Below are 23,514 nucleotides of genomic sequence, written 5' to 3'. Positions count from 1 at the left end.
TATAATGTAAATGAAAACAATAGAATGGCCTTCAGCATGAGCTAACCGTCCAAGCACGACCGTATGACCCTGCTGAATGTTTACAATGCATGCTGAGGCCCATAGGAGCAGCCTGGCTTCTTTTGCTCCAAAAGCATAATTGCCCTATCTGGTGTGGTATGTCACCCTGTACAGTGATGCATACCCCATGGCTCAGTAAAGAGGCGGCTCACCGTGACTTGGGTGGCTCCGCCCCACCAATATACACACAATCACACACAACTTACATACCACACACACACAAAAAAAGTGGTCCATGGTTGCCACTGTTGCATCTCATGAACAATCTCCAAATCATAATGTGTTAGAAATGATGCCTGGCCTAGTTAGTCATAATGTTTACAGAAATTAGGCTTCAGTTCAAAATTGTGATACAAACTTCACAGTTTCAGGGCAGCTCTAGATGAAAGGTTTTCCCATTATAATGTTTTCTCTCTTGGTGAAATCATAATAAAAATAAATTTCTTATGGCACAGACATTTTTATACTTAACAGAGTGAGTGCCACAAAGCACAAGATTGGAACTTCATTTTCCTGTAATCTCAGTAAAAGAGAGATTATAGATTGTGAAATGAATGATATATGTAGTGAATGTAAACAAAATTCAGGAAAACACCAGAAGAGTTTCAATTTATATATATATATATATATATGATATTACTGAATCCAGGGGTCTAAGATTCTGCATTAAGAGTCCTACAGACAAAATAAACTATTACAGGTCTTCAGGTTTGCTCTTTATATAATCTGTTTCATGAAAAGACTTCTCTGTTCAGAAAATAATTTTAAATGTGTGTTTTCCTGCTCTGCTGTCTTGTGGTGTGACATTCAAGTCACATGAGGAAATTTCAGTTTTGCAGTGGGAACTCTCTGTTTTTAACTTTGCCTGAGCATGTGCAAGACTTTCTGGTTTAAACGTAATTCTCCTGCCTGTAAATAAGATTTAAGTATTAAATAATCTTAATCAAAACTGTATTTTCAATAAAAGGTCCCTGGCCAACTTTTCCTTTATGTCTGTTCAGATTATAGCACAGTGGACCCAGGCCACTGTGAAATATGATAACAATAATAAACATCAGTTATGCATTTAATCCCCCATGAAACCTTTCGTTAGTCTCTGTCCCTGCTGTAGCACTGCAATGGGAATGCAAGAGCTAGAGCTGCTAGGAGGAGTAGAAACTAAAGTCTTTGCAATAGCCAGAGAAGTGCAGCGACAAGGTGGGCCATAGCTGGGGTGAGGGGTACAGGTGGCTGGCAGCAGTGCTGCCTCTGTGGGGTTTGGTTGCTCCTGAGGTGTGGTTTCCAGTTACTCCTAACTGGAGACCTGTTTCTGACACGCTGTCTAACCCACAGCTTTTTGTCTTCTTCCCCTCCCTGCCCTGCAACAGTAAGTACAATGTTCACTGATTTCCACAAAATGACCAGGGTGGGATTTAGCTATAGTTGAGAGGCTTTTATAAGTATCTCTGCACACCCTTTTGTCTGCCTATTTTTGTATCCTATCCTATCCTATCCTTAAAGTGATGTAAACATTAAATAATGTTATCCATACGGTGATGCAGATTACATGACATGGACTTGAAGTGTGGACCTGGACAATCTGTGTACATGTGCACTTAACCCATTCCCATGATCGAAGCTATTCCTTCCTGCTTTGGTGCTCTGACATCCTGCCAGTACAGTGGGGTCAGATGCCAGTTGATCCAGTCACAAGTGACCTCATTCAGAAAGGAAGAAAGTAGTCTTGTTTGGTGTCAAATGGGCATTACGTCTCTATACTATTTTTTCTTCAGTGGTAGGAATTAATGGAAGCCCAAAGCAGTTCAGTTCTGCTTCCTTTTGTGCTGCTCATCCTCCTCAGTTGCTGCACTTTAGGAAAGAGCAGTGTGAGTATGAAAATCTTATTTAAAAGAACGATGTTAACAACACTATTAAAGACACCATAGGGCTTTCAGATGAAAAGTATATGCTGCATGAAAAGTATATGTAGAAAAGAATTCAGCTGCTGATTCTTTTCTTTATTCATGACACTTTTCTTTTGTCTTCAGCAGCGAGAACACTGTGGAGTGCGAAGGTTTTCTTTTGTTTGTGTCTGCCTTCTACACCATTTTTCTTTCATGTTGGCATATCCAAGCAGAACAAATCTGTTTGCAAGCAAAGGAGGGGAATAGACTGGATGTTTTGGGTTTCAAGCTAAATGTTTTCAGAAGTCCCAGGTATCATAAACAATCTAATTTTAGGATTAAATCTGACTTGGGTTTGTGCCATTAAAAGGTTCAGTCAATTTATTTAAGGTATCTTCTGCTATACTTGCTTTCAGAGGTATTTTCTCTGCTAATGGACATGACACTCTTTTCCATTTTATCTAGTGTTTCTCATGAAGACAGTAGTAGTATGATCAATTGTCACTAAGAATAACTTTGAATTTTCTCATTACTGCAAGACATTAAGTTGCCAGGGTATGGTTTACTTTAGCAAGTGGCTTTTTATGTTATCTATATTTCAGAAATTCTGTGACTTGTTTAAATTTTCATTTCCTTGGCAATGTATCTGTGTGAATGGTGAAAGAGTTGACTAACACACTGAAAGCATTAGGCATTTGAAGCTGCCCTGTTAGACAAATACAACAGCAGCACGCTGCACCACATGAAACTGAAGCAACCACCTGGAAGAGGAGAGAAGAGCGTAGGCTATTAGCACAGACTTTGAAACCATTTTGTCAACAAAATACTCTTCTTTAGTTTGACTGCAGAGATAAGGAATGACATGAAAGTGAAAAAATTAGAATATGCGACTATCCTAAAAGTCTGAAAATATGCAATGTATTTCTTCCAGTCTTTTGCATCTGATCTAAATTTTGTTGACTTACTGGCAAATGGAATTTCCCCTTATGCAGCTTGATTAATATAAGTGCAGTGAATGACTATGCAAGAGTCCAACCATACCCATGACTGAGCATATACCATATGTTCCTTTGTAGTGGCTGCACTGTAGAGTCCTCGTGCTGCTATCTGCTGGAGGAGGGCACTGGAACATGAAGCTGGTGGCAAATGGTGTGCCTACCACATCAGGTACATGATATTTAACTGAGTTCACACAAGGGCAAAATGCAGTGGTGTAGCAGGAGGTAGATGGGACTAGTGTTATTCATATCAACAAACGAGACTGAGAAAACAAAAGTTTGAGTGAGTTATTTCTTGTATTAAACTCAGACTTGCATATCTGCTGAAAGGATATTTCCCCTGCAAAACCTGTTGCTGATTACCAAACAAAGTACACTCTGTCGCTAGACAGTCAGGTACATTTCCTTGGGAATCTTCTTGAGCATCACAGCAATGAAGCAGGCCCGCTTGGCTGCCTGGAGGAGGCATCCTTCCAAGCTAGGCACATGTGAAGCACTGCTCTGCAGGTGGCAGTGCTTGCTGTCCCTTCTGGAAGGGGACATGGTGATTTCTGTCACTGTGCAAGAGAGAGGCAGCTGCAGAAGTAGCTTAAGAGAGCAGTGTCCTTCCTGGGACCCAAAGGTATTTTCACAGGAGGTTCACGTTTAAGAAATAGGCAGGGACTGCCTCATGGCAGCTGGGGCACAACACCCATAGGATGCCTCGCTTCTGGCACAAACCCCTGCTGGCCTGTTGAAAGGTCCTGGCCAGGAGCGTGTCAGAGAGGTGGGCAGAGCCAGCCCTTCTGCTGGTGTGTAGCGGACGCGGTGCCTGAAACACTGATAAGTGGAATAAAAGACTTTCTGTTCAGAGTCACTTTCAGAAAGAGGAACTCAAATGCTGTCAGGTTTCTGTGACTAATTAGCAGTTAACTCAGTAATGAATTTTCCTATCTACCTCTGCGATACTTGCATACCTTCTTTATTTTACCAGCCAGAGAGTTTTAAGTCCAAAACCGAAGGCAGCATCCTTTACCGCCTGAGCAAGGCACAATTTAAAGACACTTAACAGTTCCTTTGTGAGTATTTTTAAAATAGTCTTATAGCATTTAGGACTAATAGGCAAGCAGACTTTGACACCAACATATAGAGCAATTGTAATACAGCAGAAACCTCCTGGAACACTTTCTTAACAACCTATTCCTATTGTGCTTTTAATAGGGTTTCAGGTATACCTCGAAGACTAAAGGATGCTCTGGATGCTACTTGCATAGCAACGGTTTTCCCTATAGCTACAGGAGAAAATGGCTTTCTGTAACTAGTGGCCATTTTGGTGAGACTGCACAGCTACGTGTGCAAATAGACACATAAACCTAGATGAAATTAGTAACTGGACGATGAAAGGATACTCAATGGTGCTGTATGTCCAGACAAACGAGTAGGTCTGATCTGTGCCTTTATCCTGTCTCTCTGATAAAGGGGCAACGTAAGATATTGGAACAAAAAAAAGTTTCCTTCTGAAACAAATCTGGACATGAAGGGGGCAGCTGCACTTTCAGGTTTCTTCTTGACATGCAACCAGGTTCTGGCCCTCAGATCCTCATCCAGGAATGAGGACTGCAGGGTTTACCATGGAGCAACACCTACTGCACAGTGTGGACAGAGAACATTTGTGCCTTTCTTGGAGCTGCACAAATTGACCTACCAAAAAAGCACCTATGTGCTTTTTTGTTATATATTATGTTAATATGTTTCACTTGTTGAATCTATCTGTTTTTTATTTTCTCTCTGACACTTAACATTTTCACATAAATACCACTTAGAAAATAAAAGCTTTCTCTATACATAATAATTTTGGTGTTAATATGGCCCTGAACAATTATTTTGTAATGCACATTTTAAAATATTTCAACAGGCTGAAACACTGTGATACTTTGATGACTCTCTGGACATAGTTAGTTTGCCTGAAATATGGCCAAAGGAACAATTTAGAAATATTTTGGGAAAAATTCAGTTATACAAAGAAGTTTAGAGTGTTATCATAGTTAAATATGGAAAAGTCTTGCAGAATATCAAAGTGGTGCATAGGCTCCATGTATTGTTCATGAGGAGCTTTGGGTGCTGTAAAAATACAGGACCTACAGAAGTTAATAGGAAATACTGCTCTTGGATAGGACATAATTAATACGCAGCCTTTTATTCCCCTTCATAACCTTGAAACATCCCCTAGAGACTGGGTGGAAGTCTCTTCTTTTTAAAACCAATGAGGGATTAGGACTATATTGTGAAACACTGGTGTGGGTGCTCTTTTTGTGCATTCACTGGCTGATAAGGACACTCAGGATGCTGTTCAGCATCCTTTATCTAAGAGGATTTGAACCCAAACCTCCCAGGAGAGTGCCCTAATTAGCACTCTGCAGAGCAGCCAGCCTAGGCTGAGGTTTTGCACACTCATTACCTTTTGTTGGAGTTTCTCTGGTGTCTGTCAGCTTTTATGATTACAGAATTTATGTTTAAGCGTCTGCACACATCCTGACCAACAGGCCAAATTGTTAAGGTGGCAGACTGCTGTCTCATGTTAAGGCACTTCGGGGGTTCTTCTGTTGGAAAGTTTGGGTTGCACAGTTTAGTAGTGCTATTAGGGCTAGATGTGGTTTTTGAGGATCTAAATTAGGCATCTAATTGATACTTTAGATGCCTAAATCTCTTTTAATTCCCCATGGGGCCTAGTCTTTAGTACATATTCTTGAGGTTTTCCCAAGAAAGACCTTCTTTTTTAGCTGAGAAAGAAAATTATGCAGAGAAACATTACCTTCAGGCTTATTATAAAATCCTGACTGTGCAGTAAAGATGCAGCTGCTTGCAATTCATCACCTAACTTTCCTTAAGTTCTGTTGGTGGGTGCTTTAATAACCACATTTTTGCCAGCAGATGTAACACTGCTTGCATTTATATGCAATATTTAAAAAAAAAAACAAAAACCAAACCTGCATAAAGCATAGAGTTTTTATGTCTGTTGTGCTCTGTTTTTTTCTCTGTTATGTAAAAGCTGCATAAAACTACACACTTTTGTCCACCTATTAAATGGAGCTCTAATTTTGCAGTCTACTCATAGAAAACCTCATTGATATCAGTGAGATTTCATGCTTACTGAGGCCTGCCTGTGCAGATCAAATTGTCTACACCCTGATTCAGTAAGGCCATTTAAGTGCATGCTTAAGTCCATCTGCCCTTGCTAATATCCTTACACGAGGTCTGTTCTGTTGATTCTGGTTGAGTTGAGCAATGCCTTCAAATCAGCCATATGCTGAAGTGCTCTGTTGATTAGAATGGACTAAATCAGATGATAAAAATTGAGTCTACTGACACACCCTTGTGAATCAGTGCCTGTTCTTCCAACATAGGTTTTGAAATCTGAAAAAAGAATTCATTAATTATTCCATCATTTTAGTAATAACTTGCTAAGAACTTTTCTGCTGAATGGCAGCACTTAAAAAATGAAACAGAATAATTCTTCCTACCTTCACCTCTGTGACTTACATTATTTGTGAAAACTCCCATGCTATGTTTCAAAATGATTTCTCTCTACATGTGCCGAACCAAGAGACTCTGCTGCTCAGTCAGTTGAAAGTAATGTGGAAAAAAACTCATTCTTTTGCTTACAGTAAGTCTGAGTCTCTGACTATAGTAGTAGGTTCTACAAATGATGAGCTATATCCTTCTTTTGGTTGGTTATGAAAAAGGAGGTGCTCGCGGATGCAGAACTGGACATATTTTTGCTTTAAGCAATAAGTTATGTTCCTCTTGCAGCCCTTCCTCATTTAGCACAGCTACAAAATAAAGCTGAAATGCTCTTGGGAGGGCAATGAGAAATACACTTACATGTGCAAGCTTCCTTTTTCCTTTTAGTGCTATGCACAGTGTGCAGACAGGTGCAAACTGGAGCTCCAGAGATCTTGACTGATAAAGGCCTTCATATTGACCCGAAAAGAACCATTTGATGATGAAGCTAGAGAATATTCTTATTGTTCACGGTCATTCAGTTTCTCACTTCATTTAAAAAAAAAAATTGCCAATTATCTTTGGATGAAGCATTTTCAGTATAGATTACGATTTACTCAGAAATCAACCCCAAACTTAATTTCTCTGATTAATCCTTTATGGATTCTCTTTTGTTATTCAATACAACAGACTAATGATTATTAATACCACCTGGGAGAAGGAGATTATGCAACACTAGAGCTGCATGATGTCCATACACTGGATGTGTGTTAATTCACCATGCAGCTGTCCAAAAAAAACCTCCAAATGCAGAAACAGGGCATATGTGTATGCATATGGAAGGGAGGAGGGGAATAATGATAATTGTTTGAACAGGAAATAATGTAAACCTTTTGACATCTATGTCTGCTTCTGCTGGGTAGGTAACTACAATACAACCAGATGTGATCAGTAGTTTCTTGGTATGGAACATCTGCACTCTTCAACTATCTGCACCATTTGTTTTTACACTGACAGTGGTGTTACAAGTCTCTCGCCCCATACTTTTTTGTACAAAATAAAAATGCAACTCAGCCACAACATCTATAGTAGCGACGTACAATAAGCAATAAGCATTGTATAGCATTTCTATTGTGAGAAAAAACAATTATTGTTGTGCAGCCTTAGTTTTAAAATCTCAGAATAGATGGCCATACTTCAAAATCATGAGTATTCTCCACAGACAAAAGGCCATTGTCCAAATGGATCTGATTGCAGAATCAGGGCCTATATATATGGAAATACAAACTTGTACACTATTACACAACAGGGTCTGTTGATACACAGGGCGTGTAGGAACAGAATGCAGTTGCCACAGTCTAGGTGACAATGTGAATGCCTTGAAGACTGTGCAAAGCTTGTTTTTGTTCCAATATAGAGTCTCTTCAATCAGGGAAAAGTCTTGCTGTGAGCTAAAAATTAGGGAAGAAGTCTTGCTGAGGAATGTTCTCCTCTCAAAACCAGCTCAATTATGTCAGAATTTGACTTACAAAGTTAAGGCTATAACAATTATGAAGAATATAAGGTTGTCTTGAGATTATAAATATGAGGGGTTTATGCAAAAATGAATACCATTGTTTCTCAAACTCATACATTCTGGACTTCAGTCTCTTGAGTGGAAATGATATAAAGCCATAAGGGTTTTTTTGTTACCACTTTTCCATTTTGATCAAAGAAGACATTTTTCACAGAGAAAACCAAGTTTTGCTGAGTATGGTTTTCCCAGCTTTACTAAGGAATTAGAAATTACTTAGATTTTTAAATCTATACAGAAGACTATCCAGATAAAACAAACAAACAAACAAACTTTTGGGAAATGACTGGCAGAATCTGTTATGATCTTCCAACAGGACAGCATTTTGTAAACTTTTAATACTTTGTCAAAATAACTGGAGTCCTTTCTCACCTCGTGAAAAACATCTAAGAATTTACTGCTTTTTAGTGATGACAATCTAAATAGGATTTTGGTGGTTTGGGTTTGTTTGTTTGTTTCTTTGTTTGTTTGTTTGTTTTCCTTCTGTAAAACAGGGATCAAGAAGGAAATGTGCTGAAATACTGGAGAGTAGAGGGAATAGGAACCTGTGAATAACAAGGGGGGAAAACACAGCTAATCAAATTGGGACTGTCTGAGGCAACTGCATAGTTAACATTGCTGTTACAGTTGTACTCCTTTTGTTCTCCTTGGTTTTTCTTAAACATATAGTAAATCAGTGAAATTTTGGGAGACCAGTTCTTATAGCTGTCCATCTTTTCACAAGTGGCTATCATAATAAGACACTGATCCTGGTTTAAAACTTCTGAGTAAAAGCACATAAGAAATTACTTGATATATGGTTCTTGTTAAGTTAGTAACCAACATCAAAATGAAAGGGAGAAAGTGTGAATAAAAAATGTTGGAAGGTATTATAGGGCAAACTTCTTTGGATAGATGAAGAAAATAAATGAGTCGTTTTGTCGGGATATTAAGTTGTAGAACTGCAAGAAACAGAATGACATGCCAGTTTAAAGATTTAGACAAGTTCACAAAGTGCTTCCAAACAGTAGATTACATGCTTGTGTCCATTCTCACTCAGAAAAGCACATAAATACCTGGTAAAATTTTTGTCATGTTCATAATGCTGTAAACCCCATATACTTCAAATACTGGCCTTTGGCAATATGTGGATTTGGGATGAACTTCTGACCTGGGACTCAGCTGAAGAAAAAAGACGAGCCATGAACCACGATTCATTTATCTTTACTTTCGTCATTCTTCAGCATCGACAGTCTAGCACCATCAACATAATTTCTCACGTCTCACTTCCCGTCTCTTATAGCCTATGCAGTCAGACTTGCCCAAACTTGTGACCATTTCCAAATGATACTGTAGAGCTTAGAAACCTTTTGCAAAAAAGTTCGTAGGAACAGAAAGACAGTGAACATTTACAGTTATTTTTATAGCACAGAGAACAATGTCCATACTTTTGGGAAATGACTGGCAGAATCTGTTATGATCTTCCAATAGGACAGCATTTTGTAAACTTTTAATACTTTGTCAAAATAACTGGAGTTTCTCACCTTGTGAAAAACATCTAAGAATTTACTGCTTTTTAGTGATGACAATCTAAATAGGATTTTTTAGCTTTATTTCAAGAGCACAGTCCTTAAAGTGTCGACGCACCAGATGTCCTACTGAAAAAAAATTAATAAAAATGAGCGTGGGATCCGAGTTAGTGGATATTCAGCATCAGGCAGTTAATTTGATTGAAAGCTATTAATATTATCTCATTAGAAGCATTAAAAGAAACAACTTCCATTATTAGATCTCTGGTTTTTCAAAAGGGCTACGGCTAGGTAAGAGACACTCTTTTCCACTCCTGCATTTATTAAAATCATCACTGAATACTTATTTCTATATTTAGGTGATGGTATCACAGCTCATTACCAGTGAACAAATTAGTTTGAATCAGAATCCAATCTACCTGGCGTTCAAGGGAATAAGGGTGCATGGGAAGTGTTCTCGGTGTTGTTCTGTAAGGGGGCCACCTGCCCTCTTACTCACTAGAACAAGTCAGTAAGGGACAAGACAGTACCGATGATGTACTGTTTTGTCTGCTGACCCGAGATGTGAACATTTTGAAGAGAGACACTGTCATTTTTTTCTCATCGATGTGAACTTCTTCTCTTTCAGCTCTCTTCCTTAACATTTTCTGGATCAATCAAACCCTTTCCATTGACTCAGAGCAAATGTTTCGGTCCTATTTGGAGAATCTTTAATTAACGCTAACAAGCAGAGATAAAGAAATGGATATAGGTGCTGTGACAAAGCTGTAGGAAGCTTTGTCAGCCTGGAGCTGAGGTTGTTAAGAAGTGGGAGACCCAAGTTCATTGATTCCAGGTTTGGGGCACTGACACTTCAGCAACTCCATCACTGGGGTCACTCATCATTGCTGGCAGAGTTATTTTCATTCCTCTGGGCCCCAATAAATATGTTATTACCTCACACCATGTAGAACAGCTGTAGTAGGGGGTATTGTGAGAGACCATGAAGCTTGGTGGCTTGGGCCTGCCAGGATCAGCTGATATGGGTCCAAGCAGAAGAGCAAAATGAACTTTGGTCCCTCCCATTTCCTCCGTGATTGTCCCAACCACAGTACTAACAAAAGGCGAGTCCCAGGCCTTCTGGCTTTTATGGGGGGGGGGGGAGAGGGAGAGAGAGAGAGATCCAGTAGAAACCTTTTGATGGATTTGACCCAGTTTTGTGACTATTTTTCAGGTCAGCTGAACCTGTTCTTTTTTGATGAATAAATCGTTTGTCTATATTCTTCTGCTCTGCTCTAATAGGGTGAACAATTGATGGTGGTGAGGTGATGTATAACGTTCATCCATCTTACTAGATGGTCAGAATAACTGAGCTAAGGAGTTAATTAAGGTAGGTGTACCCCAGCAGAACATCTACTGCAACCACTACAGCTTCACCCCTGAGCAAAGAGAAATGGAAGAATGTCTGAGGGCTGCTGAATGTTTTGAAGCCTTTTGACGTTACTTCAAGACTGAGTGAGCTTCTTCACCAGGATTTTCTCAGTCTAAGCCAGCTGTCAGATACTATACCGTAGAAAATAATCAGAGGCCAAACTTTTCCTGAACTATTAATGATTTGGATAAGGAATCAAAGGAAATAGGATTTCTCTTTGGAGTAGTGCTTCTCTCTCATTTGAAGAAAAAAATGTAATTCAGTCTTGCAACGAATAAGGCATTTGCTAAAAGTTAAACAATTTTTAACCATTCTGTTCTTTAGGTAAGTCACTGTGCATTGGCAGACCATCTCAGCTGAACAACTGATTTCCTGTTCTGAGTTTTTGCGTTTCTTTGACCCTGACATTTTGGGATGCCAAAAATCTTGGGAGAAAAAGATGCAGAAAAATGCTGATTTTTTCACTTAGTTCCAATTAACTGTAACTGGAATAGGGACTTAGCCAAAACCTGAGGAAAAAACAAAAGAAAAATTGGAAAGCAGGCACGATCAACGTTTGTTGTTTTCCTAGTGCAGGCTATTATTTAAACTGAATGTGCGATGCAGTTGACGATTGCATCCTACATATCCACAAACTTGAAATTGTTATGAAGATGTTCAGGTCTTATCACACCTTGATTTTCCTTTTTACAGTTACAGTGTAATGATGCATATAATGCAGTGATGTACAATGCAGATTGATTAGTCTTAAAATGGATGGAGTAGTATTATGATAACACAGTGGGTTTTATGCCAAGCAAGGTGTGAAACTATCAAGTTAAAGATGATTTATAAATTTATTATTTTTTTGCAAGTGTTGCCTGTCAGGTAATGTCTTGTTAAAATAGGCTTGTAAAAGAAAAATAACAACAACAACAGCGATCTTGATAATAAGAATTCTCTTAGAAGGCTAAAGGTATTTTGTTAACTAAACCAAGTAAACTATCTGTATTGTATTTGATTGCCTGTTGGTTCATGCCTCTTCTTTGCTCAGGAGGGATTAGGGTAACTGCTCAAAACAAAAGCAACATCTATTTGAATCTTGATTTCCATAGCTCTCTGAGTTTGATTAATCTATTCCTGTAGTAAAAAGGGTTGATTTTTTCATGCTGTCCTCTCATAAAAGTGTGGAAGGGTTTTATGCCCAAATCTTAATGTAAGACATTTTCAGGCCATGCAGAAAGAGAAAACAATGTTAAACTATGATAACATTATCACTGATGTTGTGTTTCATCATCTTTTTTATTTGTATTTCAATAGCATCCAGAGATTTGATTTAAGGACAGCACTGTGGAAAGCACTATATGAACACATGGCACAAGATAGACCTTGTCCAAAAAGAGCTTATGATCTAAATAAAAAGGTCTATAAAGAAGTAAATTGACTAGCCATAGGCCAAGCACCAGGTGTTTTGGTTTCCATTTCTGTCCTCTAACTCACATCACCTTTTGCAGCACACACCTCATATCTGCTCTGACAAATTTCATCTGGAGAGGCGGGGGTAGCATGAAATCATGTATGCATTACACAAGTGATTCAACCGTGATGTATTTCTCTGATTTCCTTCAAAATAATTTTGATGTGATTACCCAAGTGTGTAAAATAGTCAATAAGTAGAACACAGAAAATGTAGTTTCTGATACAAAATTCAGTTGTTTCAGTGATTATGAATAAACTTTCGTAGTAAAATAAAATTATTTAGGTTCCTCCTGAGAATGGAGCCAAAGTAAAACAATTAGCAGCATTCCAGAGAATGCAGAATTTGGATCATGTGAAGAATGGGAATTAGTTGTTGATGTTCAAGGAACAATTGCTCCCAGGGACCTCATATCTCTTAAATCAGCTGGAAGACCATCTGCTCCAAAGGATTTATCAATTACTGTATTCCTGCTTAAAGGAGTTTTAGGTATTCAGTTATACTTCCCTCGGCCTCCTTTTTGCTGAAAAGGTTTCTAATGTGTCTATTACTCCATGAAAAACTTTCATAATGAAGCTCCAACTGAAAAGAAATGTGGCTTGCTATACGTGTCATTACCCACCCAAATGCAGGCTCCATTTATAATGATTCCAAAATCTGTTGTGTCTGAAACATAAAATATATAAAACCCAAAACCTGTTGTGAACTAAAAAATTACCACATTCCTTTTGCTTTTTATCTTGTGCTAGTCAGTTGTGCAAGGAAAACAGGGCCAGCTCCTTGATTGGGTGCCTGGCTTATAATTCTTAAAAACACAGGAAAGTCTATTTTTTCAAGCATCTGCTATTATAACAATCTTGGAAACTTTTCTTCAAAAATTCTCCTGCCCCAAAATAATTTCAGCCCACAATTATCATATTCTACATACTTAGAAACGTCCTTAAGCTGGACTGCTGGCCTCTTGTCAGTATTGAATATTATAGGTCATATAATGGGGTTATAAAGAGCGTCTTTACATCTTGCCATGAGATCTCAGGGAACTAGGGGTATTGGTCAATGACGAAAGCACAGTCTTAAAAATATTTACTACATAAAACATGTAGTTTATATATATGTTGTTTCTGCATGGAATTGTTACATCAAAATCTTTGCTATAAACACTTTATCTTCAGGATATTTCTCTTTCATCAGAGTTTTTGTACTTGATCACGCTCCTATGTCTTTTTTAGCAGAACAGTGAGGGTGTGTATCCTTCCATAGTCCTTGGGGCCGGGCTCACTGCGGCAGATCGTTGGAACTCTGGAGTCTACTAGGAAATCCAGAGCCATCTGGGTCTGTCCTTGCGGTTGGATGATTTCATCCTAACCCATGTTGCTGGTTGTTTGTTTTCTGCTAAAAAACATTTCTATGTTTTAAACTGTTAGACAGTTTGACACCAGAATTTGGCACGTGTCTTTGGGTTAACTTGGCCAAAGTGATTTATAGCTGTTTGTTCATGACCAGCATCCATTAGTGGAAAACGCTGTGCAAGTAAAATCCCATGAGAGAGGAGCACAATGGGGGATTGTTAGGAGCTATCTGCACAGCCAGTGCCCCGGCTACCACTCAGTGCAGGGACAATTACCTGATGGTTTTCCTCTGACCATGCAATCATACAGTTAGGGACCTTTTAAACTCTGTTCCTATTCTTATTTTGTCTTCCTGAATTTTCAGAGATGGATAGAATTTAGTCATCAGTGCTGAATAACTGCTCTGCAGAAGGAGCGAGCCAAATTATGGACTGCAATCTGATGCTGTTTCAACGATTAGCACCTGATCCTCACATAGTCCTATTAAAACTTCCTAATGTAGTAAGCATGAGTAAGCATATCATTATCCGATCCTGGTTGAGCATGAAGCCTTCACATCTAATGGCATCTCTCATTTAGTGGAAATGAATGCTTTGTCCTGTACATTAAATATTAGATGAGGGAGGGAGGGAAAGGGGCAGTAAATGGTCTTCCTGATGTAGTCTGAAGAGAATGGTTGGATCATAGCCTCTTTATCCTGTGATAAAGCACTTTGTAAATAATATAGGAGCTAAACTATATTACAGGAACATGGGGAGTTAAGAATGAAAATGGACCATCTGAATAGATGTACATTAGAGTAAGTACTGACTGATAAGTTTGAGGCAAGATAGGTCATGACTGCCTTTATATTTCCCCTGTTTCATGACTACTGTCAAAATTCCAGAAACACTGGAATCCATTCAATGTATTGTAATAGAGTTTTCTCCTGCAAAATTGTGAAGCCAAGTAGACTGATGCCTTGCCTACCTCACTGGGAAGGCTCCTGACGTGATAGGACACTTTGCATCAAGGCTTATAAGCTTGTTGGGATAGCTACCAGGCCTTAGAAATAAACAGGCACAAGGTAAACATTAACACAACACTTGTCAGTTCTATGCCAAGTTTTTAGTATGAAAATATGGCTAGTAAGGAGCATCTCTGTAAAATCTGGTAATTTATGAGGTCTGTGGGTCTGTTTTTTTCTTATTTGGTTGGTTGGGGGTTTTTTGGGTTTTTTTACCTGTTTGGGCATTTCTTAGCAAAAAACCAATTTTGATCCCAACAACTTTGACCCTCTTCCCTGTTCAACTGCTCTGCTAATCAATACAAAGCTAGGTTCCAATTGATTTTCTGGAGCTACATAGGTATTTTGCAACCATGGTGGCTGTGGTTTTACCCAAAAGACACAGAATTTAAAACCAGACTTAAAAGATTTAACAAAAATGGTGTATCAAGCAAGAAACAAAACCACTAAGCTGCTATTCCCCTTCTCTCCTGGGCAAACCTTTTATGCCATAACGCTGGCCAGCTTTCCTTCTATTCAGACATTTCTATTAGTATCAAAACATATATGTGCATAATAATTCTAATACAGAAATATTTTAATAAGGAAAACAATTTAGAAATGTAGTAAAAAGAACCACTTAAATATCTATGTTTTGATTTTTTTCTACAGTCCTTTGTGTTTAAGAAAGCGTGCTATACTTGAAAAAAAGTTTAAAAGGATGTTTTAATGTCTAGTCTCAGTTCAGGGAAGCAGATACATATATATATACATATATGCTCTCAACTGTAGGTGCTTTCCTAACTGATAAACTGTCTGTCACCTGTGTTCTAATACAATAAGAAAAGCACACATACAAATACTAAAAAATGGTGGGTTTTTTTCCCTATGCTGTGGTCAATAAAGAGCTCTGTATATCATAATATATATTTCCAGCATCTGGTTTTGATGCCTGAAAATGTGTTAGTCTTTCTCTAATGTCTCTCTCTTCCCCTGCTCTCTCCCCAAGTATGAAAATAAGCATTGACAATAATTCACCTTGGTGTTCATCTTAAAAAACAACAGAGGTTTTTTTTTTGCTCCATAGAAAACAGTTTAATTAAAAGGAGAAAAAAAACAGTTTTGAAACTACACAGTCAATACTCGGTGCACACAGTAAATACTTCTCATGTGTGAACGAAAAAGGGAAAGAACAACTGGAATGGTTTCAAAAGGCCACCACATGAATAAAGGTGTCATCAAGAAACAGCAAATCACTTTGAGTACATTACGGGAATACTTCACCTTTCTCAGAAACACTAAGCATAGGCCATTTTCAAGAACCTCACCAGAATTTGTTGTTAATCTTAATTATGTGCCTTAGCCTACATGCTAGGAAGAGGGATTCTTTAGAAATGTTTGCAACTGATGACAATCACAAAACATGAATACTTTGTACATGAATGTTTTTTAGCCTTTCAGTGTGATAGGCTCTTATAGTTTCAGTGGAAGATTAGTCTTTATTTTCAAATAATCTCAAGAAAGCTGTTATTGCTATTACATACTGGTACTTGGTGACTATGTGACAGCATAAAAATTGCATGGGAGTTTTATGGTCTGTTGTGGCAGAAAACATAATTCTAAGCACAATGGATGAACAGTGTGTGTATCCTATTACTTTGGTATGCAATTAATAGAAAACCTTGTGCTGTGTGTTTGATTTAGTGAGTTGTAATGCTTTGTAGTAGATAACTGGCTAGCAAAGCCTTCCCCATGAAGTCCTGCCAGGAGTAGGTGCAGTGGTAAATCTCACTTTCATCAATGAAACCTATTTAGGAGGAAAGATTTATGTTAAACTGCTTTGTGCTTGTAGACCCACTCAAAACTATAACCAGGTTTCTCTCGTTACCTACTTTTCACATTAGAGTAGCTGTTGCTATCATAACCCCCCATCCCTGCCCCCTTCCCCTTCGCTGTCTATTGTCTGCTTTCACACTCCTCCTTGCTTTATAGTCGCTCACTCACACTCATTTATCACTGGCTTACTCTGTCCTGCCTACACTATCTCCCATTTTTGTCATGGTGCACTGGTACATTACAAATACAATTAAACCTTTTACGATACCGCAGCTTTTGGCTAATGCATCCCAGCTTCAGGGTTGAAAGATTTCTGATATTACCACTGATATCAGTTCTTTCCCATTTATCGGCAGTGTCCGGACTAATGCAGAAGTGTTGCATTAATTAAAGGAAGCATCCAGTAGTGCTGCTGTTTTTGCCAGTCTGACACTGAATTGGAGCTTGATGCCTGCTCATGTTTTAAGAGCCATTCATCACACATGTCATCCCAAAGCAGCCAGCTGTCTGAGAAAAGCCTCATTTGCATTTCATCAGCTACACTCTCCCTCTTCTCCCTACCTTTTGTATGGAGCTTTGGCTTTTTTTTAAAGAGCATAGTCTTCAAAAGCAGCTTAGCTAAAATTAGTATTCCATTTAGAAAGATGATTTTCTTTAGTTCAGAGGTCTTAGAATTGATCTGAGCGGAAAAAAAGTGTCATACAAACATAGCCATGCAATCTGTCTGTATAAAGAAATTAATGCATTATGGGAGAAGACAAAGATTTTTATGATGGATGGACTACACCTCTATTAGTTCTGTACATTAAGCTGTTAGAATTAATAAAACATTTCATTTATTTTGAAAGTTCCTTAAAGGGCATGGGATTTTAAAATCCCAGCAGCTCTGAATGATTCTGCATTATGGGTTTTGATTTCCTTTATTGTTAGACTGAAATTGTCTGTGTCAGGTTATATTGACACCATTTTAGGAAGCCAAAGAACATGTGAAACCATCTCAGTGTGCTGAAACCACCTGCAGAAAAGAGAAAAAATGAAATTATAAGCTCACGCTTTCATTCAGTGACTGACTGGATGAACTAATTTTTGCTTTTGTTTTTTCCACCATATTACAGCAAAATAACTGAAATGCAAATCTGTCTGACTATATCTTTATATATTAAATACAATGTGTTGTAGATGTAGGTATATACGTATGGTTGTCTGTCTTAACTTCAATTTTTGCACAGTGTCAGGACTTGTTTAGCAAGAAAAAACCCAGTCCAAATTTGGCTCCTATGTCCCTTCATCTAAACAGCAATAACACAGAGACATTGTAGTTCAACACGATGTAGTTCCCAATTTTAAAATAAGAGTATACTTATTTCTGAACTGTATAAGAAGATTTCCAAATCTTTTATTCCTTAAACTAGCACTAAAAATCTATTCTCCCATGCAGTGAATGAGATGCATCGTACGCAACCTTTGTGATTGAAGATGTTATCTGTCATCAATGGAGAGAGACAGGAGCATGTACGTACAATAGGTGTCTACAGCCGAATCTAATTTGAGGGGCAGATGCTCTAGGGTGTGCTGGGTTATGAGGTGTGCCTCGCAGTTTTGCTGTCCTGACTGCAGAATGTGCCTCCTGCTCTCGCCGGGGGTGCTTAACTAACCTCCAGTCGAAACTAGTATGCAGAAGGGTATTGATGTGCACCTGGATCTTATTCTGACTGCCTCTGGAAACGGCTGGTGTATGCATCCAGAAATATCCCACAGTTTTAACATAAATGAGGTAACTCGGCCTAGATGCTTAATCATTAGAAAACTCAAGATTCATTTCGTGTCATGTGTATGTTATATGCTGAGCTATTGGGCAAAACCCAATACTTACCTGAACCTAGGTAAATATTAGCCAACAAATACCTAACTTTAGGCATATGTACTTAAGTCCTGTTCATTTCAACAAGGTTTAGGAAATGAGTGTTTTGCTGAATAGGCTGTATGGTTGAACTGTTAAAAAGAAAATGTGTATTTGCATTGGCAGTACAAATGTTAACTTTTATTTATTCTGATTTTTCTTATTTTAGCTGCCCCATTTGACACTGAATTTGAAATAGATGCATTTAATTTAAATCCTAGCAAAAGTTACTTTGAGTCAATTTCTAATCCCAGCAGAAGTAAAGGAGAGCAAACGTCTCAAAAGTCTGACTTGGTGTAACAGTAAGTGCGGAAGGGATCTGCAGTTCAGAGCAGCTTTGTGGCGGCGTTCTCTGTGCTTGCTTGGTCAGGTCACAGTACAAATAAAGGATACGGCATCTTGCTTCTCTCTTCTCCACAAATGTGGCTTATTTGATTCTGTCCCCCTGTTAGCCAGTGAAGCACTGGGACTGCATTAGGCTACTCTGACTACCTCCGGGGAGCCAGAGAGGAGACTGGCAATGAAGCAATTTGTAGAGGATAGAAGGTGTGGAAAGAGCCAAGGAGCAAGCGCCATTTCTTCTTACTATCACTGGGGTCTGAAGGTCATGATCATAGCTGGTGTCTGCTTTTTGGAGCTATATTTATGCTGCATTTGAGCAGACTATTGCAACAGGGACATAGTTTTGTATGTAGATGTTTTACCTGTGTGCTTTGTCAGCCATGGAAAAGGATCTCCACCTTAGCATCAGGTGAGCACTGGGCATCGTCTCTGTTCCAAGCTATAACAGGTGGTTGAGCTTGATGCATAGGAACCTTTTTCTTGTAATTCCGGGAGTAATTTCAACACATTTGTTCGTCAAAAGTGAGAAATGAGCACAAGTTGCCTTCATTTCTGTCCATGCATCTATACACATATACAAGATTTTATCTGTTTGTATTTCAGAGCGAACAAAACCGAAAGAAACATGTCTCATACAGATTTATTATAGCTTATTATTCCTTTAAAGAATCATTTTTTTTAGTCAATAGGAAAAGAGACCTTCAGAGATAGCATTCTTCTATGATACATATGGTCGCAGCCACTCCCTGTCCCATCCTTTCTTCTACTACAGGCACAACAGCTGTTCTTTGTGTGCCACCGTAGCTGCTCCCACTACTGCTCCCACTATTTCTACCATAGACCTGGAAAAAACAGCAATAGTTGGCTTACATTTTGTAGGTGGTTAAAATTGAATACATTTGTATCTGTTATTCCTTATACAGTTCCTCCACAGAGTTATTTAATACCACATTTGGGAGAGTGCGGGGTAAAAGAACTTGAACATGCACTATAATACTTTAATGTTTCTTATAATTTTTCAAATGACTGGCTTTTAAATAATATAGGCATAAAGATTTTAAAATAAAATTTATTTCAATTTCCTGGTTTCAGCATATTATGGACTATCTCACCAATACCTTTAAACTAACCATGTGTATATCTTTATTGTAAAACAGTAAAAAGGATCATCTTTGATTTTTGACACCTGCTGTGAATTTAGAGATTTTTCTGATTTTTTTTTAATGCAGTCATCTCACTGGGTTGATCAGTTATCTATCCCCCAAATTATAAAACTTCTCCTTTGCTCTGACATGCACGTGATTCACTTTACTCTTTATAGATAGTTTTCTGCTAATGTGATTAGTGCTTTTATTTAAGGATTATTACCAGAATCAGATCTGCTTTTAAATTCTTTAAAAGTTGTCATCTCTCTTTTGTCCAATTTATCAGATGATACACAATTATTAAACCTTTTTTTTTTTTCAATCTCAGAGCAAAATATATACACACACAACCTTATCTCTAGTTCCAGCTGGAAAATAGGAATTATTTGTAAAAGTAATTAGGAAGGATTGATTCCTAATCAAATTAAAATACTTGGAAGCCATATTCTGTGAACCCAATTGTCATTTAAATAGAATCTGAATTGGTACCTGAATAGACTAATAGTTCTGAAGGCAAACCAATGATTTTGGTCCTTTATAAAGCAGTGACATATAGAACTGAACAAATACGTGACAGCAACATCATCGTCTATGAAGAGTTCACAGTCTATGCCCAGACAAAGCGTAGGGGATTAGACTTTGTCTCAGAGACGGGGTGGAGACAGCCTGTTAGGGGGAAGAGTGAGAGCGGCAACTTAGGGCGCACTGTGTGGGAAGCTGCTTTACGTATAAAAGACAGTCCGGAGAGGGGAGAGGGTGTTAAGGGGGAGGGTGCCTGCACCTCTAGGGACAGGGAAGGTACCAGGCCTGGGAGGAGAGGCTGACACAGGGTCGCGAGAAGAAGAGGATCGGGGAATGCCAGGGCACTGGCATGGATGTGCCTTGCACTGCAGGTTTCAGCATGAGGTGATGTTCACCAGAAGTGTGTTCCCACTGCCTAAAAAGATGCCAGTCACTCCCGAAGAATCTGATGCAGAGGCAGCAGGGGAAGGTCGTATGCACTCGGGGTCCCATGTATGATAGAGGAGGAAGAGGAAACTGCAGATAGCCCCTGAAATGAGGAGGGAACTGGATCTTGGTCAGAACAGCTCCTGTGTTTGCAATCCTACAGAAATATGATGTGTTCCCATCTGAGACATTTTGTGGTGAGATTTGTGACGATCAGAACTCGCGTGAGCATTGGGGAGGGGGGAATTTCCCCCTTAAAGTTAAAGATGGCAGTAGAAGAGTCAAAAGGTGTTGAAACGGCAGTGGAAGATCCGACAACTGAGAGCAAGCTTGAGCCATAGGCACTGTGGTGTAGCAGAGAGGCTTGTGAAAAAGCATAGTGGAAGAAAGGTGTTAAGGTCTGTGCCTGGGACCCGAAAAGAGCATCAGGCACTTGAGGAAGGAACATGGGTTGCTGTGAGAGAACAGTCCTGGACACAAAGGCTGATACAGGCCTCTCCGTACATTGCAGTAACACTTTCTTCCTGCCTTCATGCAGGGTTTTTTTTCTTTACGGCTTTGCCTGTCCTCCATCTCGTTCACTGCCGAGGAATGAGAGTAAGCTGGGCACTCAGGCAGCGCACAGAGAAAGCATGAATGAGGAGTCTGAACTGAGGTAAGAAGAGTACCTACACTGGGATGAGACAAACCAGAAAAATACAGCTGCTAGGAAACCTACAAAAGGCTATATGCAACTGTTTCTTGTGCACAGCCCCTGAGGATCCCGTTTGGCCAAAATCTGCAAGTTCTCCCTATATTTCTGCGCTTACCAGCTTTCTTCTGATAGCCGCACCCTTCCAGCCTCCCTCTGTCATCTTTCTCTCCTTGGATTTCCATTATCATGTTTTTCTGGTTCTCCTTGGCATTTATTCTTTTTTGGTTCTTCAAGACGAAGACCATACAAAGCAGAAGTAAATAGAAACATAGAAATACACAGAAGAGGCTTGCTGATTTTGGCCCAGATCAATTGCCCTTGGGTACATACTCTTGTAAGTTTTCTTTCTAAAGAAAACCTTTTAGATTTCAGATTCCTGATTGTGCAATGTGTAAATGTGAAAGAGACTGTTGACAAGAGGACTGGAAAGAATTATTTTTTGTGAACAGAACATTTGTGAATTAAATTGTCTTAAAAGCTCCTATTTCTGTTTACATTTAAATTTCACTCAGAATAAATTTTAGAAATTAAAACTTATATTAAACCATTAGGAATTTAACTACAACTCTGAATGATTGTCATGGAAATTTATTTTCTTCATAATTACGTTTGTTTCAGTAAGAGAAACAAAAATAGAAATTGAAAAAAGCTCATTCATTTGACAAAACAAAACAGTTGCTGTGACTGTTACAGGATTGTGGTCCAGACTGGTTAAAGCTCTGGAATAGTGAGATAATTTGCAAAGCAAAATGCATATGCAAATTAGTTGATCAAATCACTCCACTATTTTTCCTGGTGCTTTAAGTAAAGGAAGGAAAAGGCAAGACCAAGAGTACATAGACAGAACATATGTTATTATTGTTAATGTAATGTAATACTGAGCACGAGGAAAATGAAATTTGCAGTGCTTGTGAGGCTATGGACAGCAGTAATTTCAGTGACAATGCAGTATAACTGAGATTTCATCTCATGCGCAAGAGAATAGGGATGGCGTTTATTCCATCTGACTTACATTATCTACAGTGTTGTCATCTGGACTTCTCTTACAGGCAACAGAGAGAAAATAGCTCTTACAGGACAACAATTCAGGTTGCAGATGTCAGGCTGGATCTTACAACCCTTGCTGGTTCTCGGTACAATATTAGTAACCAAATGATTTCCAACAACCTGAAAAATGTTAGGTGTTAATTATTATTTGTTAGACCTTCACACCTTCATATGTTATGTCCTGGAGGTTTTTCAGGATCTTACTATGAGGAAAACTTTTAACAAGCGGAAGGCCAATGCTCGTGCAACATTTCTTATCTGCAATGAGCAAGTCACTACTGAGATTAAGTCCTGTTAGCTGTCACTTTGAAATAAGTGTTCATATTATGTGTAAGAACAAGCATGTCTAGATTCCTAAAATTTGCTAAAATCAATTAATATTTGGCAGTATACTAGCAAAAGAAGATTTTTGTTTATATCTATACTAGGTCAAAGACATGGCAGGTATTTATTGAAGTAACTTTGGTTTGATTCATACGTATATTGAGGTGTCTTATTGTGAAATTGAAACTGGTACTTGAGAACGATCAATGGAAAACAATGAAAATGCCCATTTTGAGTAACAGACGTTGATTTTTTTTTGTCCAGTGCCTGTTTTCCTCTCCAGAAGTGGAATATGGCCAGGGAATTTCTGTCCTTTGAAGACTTAAATAGATAGCAAGAAATAAATAAATAAATAACAACAACACTGTATTAATTTAAAAAATATTAGACTTCCAGACCTCCACAAGTGAAAAAAAATGTAACTGCTGCTCTTTGTAGCCTCTTCTGATGACAATCCTTCTACTCCACTGTTTATTCGATACCTACTATCAGCTCCTTAGAAAAAACTCTTTGGATTTGGACTCAAAATCTCTGTAAAGCATTGTATATGTATGGGATTTTATAAACAGGATAAG

At 38.5% G+C, this 23,514-nt stretch overlaps 1 protein-coding gene across 1 annotated transcript in view; it reads left to right on the top strand.

The window, feature by feature from the left end:
- The window catches only part of ROBO2 (roundabout, axon guidance receptor, homolog 2 (Drosophila)), a 623,567-nt gene that overhangs the window by 447,463 nt on the left and 152,590 nt on the right, over nucleotides 1-23,514 (top strand). The gene's annotated exons all lie outside the window — the stretch shown is intronic.

The sequence above is a fragment of the Pygoscelis adeliae genome, unplaced genomic scaffold (genome assembly GCF_000699105.1).
Source record: "Pygoscelis adeliae isolate BGI_AS28 unplaced genomic scaffold, ASM69910v1 Scaffold14, whole genome shotgun sequence".
NCBI classification, from domain to species: Eukaryota; Metazoa; Chordata; class Aves; order Sphenisciformes; family Spheniscidae; genus Pygoscelis; species Pygoscelis adeliae.
This window is presented reverse-complemented; position numbering and strand designations above follow the sequence as displayed.